Source organism: Diadema antillarum, unplaced genomic scaffold (assembly GCF_040938485.1).
Source record: "Diadema antillarum isolate AM-2024a unplaced genomic scaffold, OU_Dant_1.0 seq00000569_RagTag, whole genome shotgun sequence".
NCBI classification, from domain to species: domain Eukaryota; kingdom Metazoa; phylum Echinodermata; class Echinoidea; order Diadematoida; family Diadematidae; genus Diadema; species Diadema antillarum.
In genome coordinates, this window is record NW_027271507.1 from 1,104,483 (window position 1) to 1,111,136 (window position 6,654).

A 6,654-nucleotide genomic window follows, 5' to 3' on the forward strand; every position below is an offset into this window, starting at 1 on the left:
CAAATTTTAGTTTTGCATGTTTTCTGAAAGAGCATTCTTCTTTGATACTTTTTTTTTTCAAAGTTTGGTATCATAAAACAAATGGGAAATTGTCTTTTTTGCACTTTTTTTTTCTAGAACACTTTGTTTCGGTCTGACGTAGACTTTCTCAGATTTGCGGATTTCGAGCACTAGAAACCCTTCAAACACTTTTCACTGTCAACTCGAATAATTTTTGAAAGGATGATATTCTTGCGTTGGAAGTTAGAATCGGTCATGAATAAGATATACTTTTAATGATGGGCAAACTGTCAGTTTAATTTAGTAATCCCTTCATAGTGATTGCCTAGGAGTTTTATATCCTGTTCCTGTTTCTTTGTTCCATTCATTGCAGAGAGCACAGCTGGGTAAAATTACACACTCTCTTTTACTCACACTCTTTTCTCAGTAAACATTTTCCAGAGTGTGTAATTTCTTTCTATTATTTAGATGAGTTTGGAAAACCTATTATATTTAGATTGAATTATATGTCGTTTTAGAGCCTGCTCTTTTGCTCTTTTAGAATCCACCATTAGCTGAAAATCCAAGTTTGGCGACTTTTTAAAGGTTTCATGATACAGGGTCACATATAGGCCTACATACAATCGCAATAAAATATAATGATCTGGTTTGGGGTTTTAAGGCGATATTCAAAACTTTACTTTAATGTGCAAAAATTAATGCCAAAGATCTTGTTATGTTAAAAGCTGAATTCAACTTCTTGAAAGCACGCTTGGAATCTACGAGCCAAATCTATCACCTCATGTTGCTTTTGATGAAGGTCCGGGAGGCATTTGATACAGTTTCGCGTTCAAAAATCGCTCTGTAGGCGCGCCTGGGTAGACTGAAGTGTTATCATTATTCTCCATCAGCTCGGCCAGTATCGCGGCAAATGTTTAACTCTTCCAAGTGACACGTTTTTCCTCCGAAAGGCAAACACACCAGTCGGGGAACTTTAATGAGTTTTGTCTGGCCACGAGGTGCCCTGGACTATATGCATCCTGCAACTTAACCATCCGCGAGGAGCAGTTTTGAAAGATCACTGACGAGCAACGCAACTTAAGTTGCCAATGAAAGCTAGAGGGTTAATGCTCTTTGCGAAAGCACGTATTGAGGGGGCTTGCGGAGCCATCTTCTTCGAGTGTTGACAACTGCCACGTCTGCCGGGCTTGTAACATTCCCCCAGCTATAAACAGCCACGAAATTTGCTCACCGCCCTCACCTACCCAATCGCGCTTACGTCCCCATTTTCGACATACCGATCACCGTAAGCTACATTCTGACAGTCCGACAGAATGAGAGACATGAGCTATTAAAGAGACACTCATCATGTGAGCCTCGTAGCAGACGACCACAGAGCTGTCTTATAGATAGATGATTACCTTGGCCTAGAGAAACCAGCTGTTTGGAAACTATAACGCGGCTTGTCAACGAAATGTCATATTAATTTGAGTTCTTTCAAATGAGAAAATGTAATGATCTTTAGTGTTTTTATTTCTTGAAGGTGGTTTGGAGAGTAACTCGACGTCCTCGTGCTGCAGGACTCTGTTTTAGCACTCATTTCTTTAAGCCAAATAACTCTTCTCATCAACGAATACAAGTCATCACATCACTCTCTACAATTGTCAATTTTCCCCATTTGAGTTGGATAGGCTTTCGAATATGAGCACTCATCAGTGAAAGAAAGAAAACATGTTTGCTTTTTCTCTTTATCTGTCTTATTTCTTTCCACTTGAAACCTTCTTTTTTCTTTTGAATCTCTACTTGAGTTTGGCGTAGAGTATACATTGATGATTCTTCCTCAGCGGACGTCATATTTATCTCGCGGAGAAAATATTAATGAAAGACCTAGCAAACGATAGATTGGCAGAGTTGACATGAATCTAATTTTTAACACTGGCAACTGACCAGCATGCAATCACTGACAGTATCAACGACACTTTGAGACGACAGCCCTGAGAGGTTTGAACACCACTGAATGGGATATGGCCAGAGTATCGGTCATTGTAATTTAGGAAATTATGATCTGAGACGGCCTAGTGGAAGTTTTGTTTACTTTATTGTGCAGTGACCCGGTAACGTTTTGCGTGGGGGGCTGCGTCTCGACGGACCCGATTCATTACTCCGTCCAAGCTTAAGGGCGGTAGTGATACAGCGTGCAGACGTTTTAGGTTTTTTTTTTTTCTCTGTCCATCCCGCCTCCGTTGGGAACGAAATGACGGAGACTGTTGCAAAGGTCTTCTCTTACTCCTCCTACTCCTCTTTTATCCAATCCTGGTTTATCTTTCTTCTCTTCCTTTTCCTCCTCCTCCTCCTCCTCCTCCTCCTCCTGGTCATCATTCTCATCTTCCTTTTCGTCCTCCTTTTGCTCATATTCCTCGTTCCCTCCTCTTATTCCCCCTCCTACTCCTCTTCCTTCTTCTCCTCCATCTCTCCTCAATTCTTCTCTTCCTCCTCCTTTTCTCCCGTCTCATCTTCTACCTCCTCCTTGTCTTCTTGCTCCTCTCCCTTCTTCTCTTTCTTTTCTTCCTCTGTTTCTTCTTCATTCATCTCTTCCTCCTCGTCGTCATGTTACTCTTCCTCTATACTTTTCCCTCCTCTTCTTCATACTCCCCTCCTCCTCTTCGTATTTACCCACTCCCCTTTTCTTCCTTCTTCTCCTCCTCCTCCTCCTCCTCCTCCTCCTGCCAAATGGGTATATAGCAAAAAAAAAAATATTGACAATGTGGCAGCAGTTTCCGCTGCCTGAAAAAACCATGTCCGGCAATCTGTCTGGAAGTGATAAAAATCTCCACTTCAAACATGCAAAATGTCAGCGTTGGCAGCTTCCTATGCCTTGCTGGTTCTATTATATCAATCAGCTGCATGCGCGTTCAGTTGATCAGATAATGAGAATTACTACAACGAAACAAACTGACAACGATCAAATTCGGAGCTTTCGTCCGCCCGTCTATGAGATGGATGAGATCACAATAATGTGTTTCACCTTTTTATCGTTAAAATGTGTTTATAAACGGGTTCATCATCGTGAACATTTTGTTTCAGTGCAGGGCTTTCAAAACCTATCCACTGACTCTCATAAAACGGAGTGTATTTGTGGTTACATGCCTAATTTCATTGGTTAGCATAATTGTAAAGTAAAAAAAAAATAGACAGTAATTGCTCGAATATGATATGACAATAAAGTAATAATGATGATGATGATGATAATAATAATAATAATAATGATAATAATAATAATAATAAGAAGAAGAAGAAGAAGAAAAGTAACAATAACAATAATGACAAGTAATAATGATAATGATGATAATAATAATGATAACAATAATGATGATGATAATAACAATAATAATAACAATAACAATAATAATGATAATGATAATAATAATGATAATAATAATAATAATAATAATAATAATGATAATAATAATAATGATAATAACAATAATGATATTGCAATGGTTTTATTTGCCCAGGGTAGCCTCCACGTTAGCCCTGAGTGTTCGTAGCACTGCTCTTGCAGAAGGTCCATATTACCCTCAGCATTGCAAGGTGCCCATTAATACACCGATAGGTTAAAAAGGGATATCATGGATAATAACATCTCGTCAGAGGACGTAAGCACTAAGCAGGACTTGAACTTAGGTCCCCCGTTCGAAAGTCAGGAGTCTTATTCACTAGACCACAGTGCCCCCAGTAATGTTAAAACTATGCTTATGAGAACCAAAGTGATGTGAATTAACAAAATGATAAAGCAATGATAAACTGAACTCATGATTTGTAACTTAATCTGTCGGATTCTAAGATACTTTGCAGAATATACGGACAGATTAGTTGCATATTTTCAAAGGAAAACGAAAGAAAAAAACTGTAGGAGACGGCTTTCGTAAGCAGAACTTGGCTAGGCTGTCGGCCTCGAAAGAAAACAATATCAAATTGTTTTCTTTATATTGCATTTTCTTCATCACGCAATAGTGAGCTTTATACTCTTTCAAGATAGAAATTAAGAAGGTAAACGGAATGAAATTGATCAATGAAGAAATGATTAAGTTCCTGCAAAACAGAGTGCCCGAGAAAGTGAATATCATATTTTGAGCAGAGTGGATCATGCTGTTTCAAGATTATTACAGTGGCAAAAAGCAGTTTAAAGTTGATTTATTGACATTAGTTGCATGATTGACATTAATCATTAGCTATCGGTACGCATCACCAAGATTATTCATCAAATCTACGATAGACTGCAATACAGTCAATACTCTTCCATATTTCATGACTACGATTTCGCTTTTACAATTGGAGGTGAAAATGCAAGTCGTTGATATTCGAGACTATGCTGCCTTGATCACGCCTTCGCAATAAGCGTAAAAGATAAGTCATGATAAATGACAGCCATTACCCACGAATTTCGTTCAAGTAGGGTGAGAGGGCGCCATAGCGATAATGCGATGTTAATTGTGAGAAGCTACAGACAGCTTGTCAGTTGAACCAGTGTTAGAGCTACGACGACAACACCGCGGACTCTCATTTCAATCAAATTCATCTCAATTCAGTTCAATTCAATTGTGCTTTATTTCTATCCAACAAAAGGGAAAACGTCGTTAATAGTTTGTAAGAAATACAAATCATTTAAGGTTTAATACAAAATATGATCGAATGAATAGAAACTATGCATACTTTGCAATGGTTGCTAAATGTAAGTATAAAGGAACGGATAAGAGTGATCTGCTGAAAAGCGGAGCTTGTTAAACATGAATCACTCGTAAATCAGTATACCAATGTCATTTATACCCTAATCATCTATATAAAATCAGATCATATCTTAACTGGTATATTATGTTGCAGGTAAAATGTAAAAAAAAAAAGCACACACACATATATTGGACAGAGTACTTTTTAAAAGTTTTAATGCATATAAAGGAGTGCATTCTAATGAGTTCACATCACATCCTGACGTATCCGGAAACTCAATCATTATTAAGTAGATCGTCTTTCAGTCGTCAAGTCACACTATTCAAATGGTTAATTTATGGAAATAGATAAAGTTCATGTATCATTAGGTAAATCAATTACACGTCACACTACTTTTTATCAACCTCAGCTTATTAACTGATTTTTTTTTAAATGCTGAACAGAAAATAGCGATAATTTGCCAAAGATACACTTTATGGATCATGGACAATGCTCAATTATCGTGCAGTATCAAGCCAAGCAATGTCAGAGTGTGTTTAATAATGTATTCAACATAGAGTGTTTTTTGTGAGACTGTTTGGTTTGTGCATTATTTGCAGAATAATATTATTGCTTGCCCAAGATGACTTGCCTTGAACTGAGTTATGTATGAATAAGTGTGTGTTTGTCTATGTGTGTTTTCAATAGTGTATATTAACTTAAGGAGTTAGAGACCAATCTCACGTATATATGCGATCAGTGGATTGGTGCCCAAAAGTTGCATGGCAGTGAAGGTAAGCTTAATTCTCGACAGGTCAGTAGAGTGTCCTACCATTTTCGCCGCCCGGGCATCGTTATGTGTCCACTTAATTACCGGTCCAGACGAGCACGGACCGAAAGATATGCCGCTACAGTATAAACTCACTGTGAAGAATCTAACAGCCTTTGTTTTGTTTCTTGCATTCTGTTTCTCTCTGTCGGAGCATTGGCTAGTACACTTGTGTATGTGCTTAAGCATTAAAAAATGAAAGTTCACTGCCTAACAATGGTTCAAGTTTGAGGATTCTGAGCTGCATAATCAGCCCCTTACCAGCAATAGTGTGTTGTGTAGAAATGAAACTACGAAAAGTTGCAGTTAAAGTTTAGAGGTAAAGAAATGGTAATTGCCTGAAAATTCACAAATATATACATAAAAATAGTGCCCAGATTGTCTATACTCTATGATTGTTCGGTAAACAATATTCTCAAAATAGAATCTTTTCGGAAACGTATAACTAGATTGGTGATATTTGTTCAAAGACATTTTCTATTTTGATAGCATGATCTATAAAACATTTGCTCGAGTGTTTCTTCATCCATTTGAACATCATCACAAAGATTTTAACAGTCAGAAAAGTTTGACGAATTTTAAATCTGAGCTACAACAATGTTGAATGCAATTAGCATCAGTTACATTGACTGATTATATAATCCATGGATTTCGAAGTTCCTTCTAAATATAAGAGATCGCTATACGAGACTTTTACGAAGACAAGTTAGTGATGATAGAGTGTTGTTTTCCTTTTCCACGAAGTTAATCTGGCGATCACATCCGCTGGATATACAGACCAGACAGGATGTGATGTAAATCTGGGTATGTGGTTGTCTTCTTGAAAGCGGCCTGGCCTGACGAGATTTGCAAATGTGTTGCCTTGGCGGCTTCTTTTGCGCCTCTTCACACTCGAATGGACGCCCAAACGCCAGAACGACCCCATCTACCCCCCCCCCCCCCCCATCACGTGTCAATACCCGGTTAGTGCCAATATTACTCGTGGTAAAGCTCCGAAGTAAAAGTTACGTTAGCGGGAGATAAGGAGAGTTGAACAACTGCTCTCATACTGGTGGTCAATCAGCACAGTATTACAGGTACTCGTGAGAAGAAAAGAGAAAAAAATAGACGGAAATATGAAGTAAAAGATCAAGGTCCGA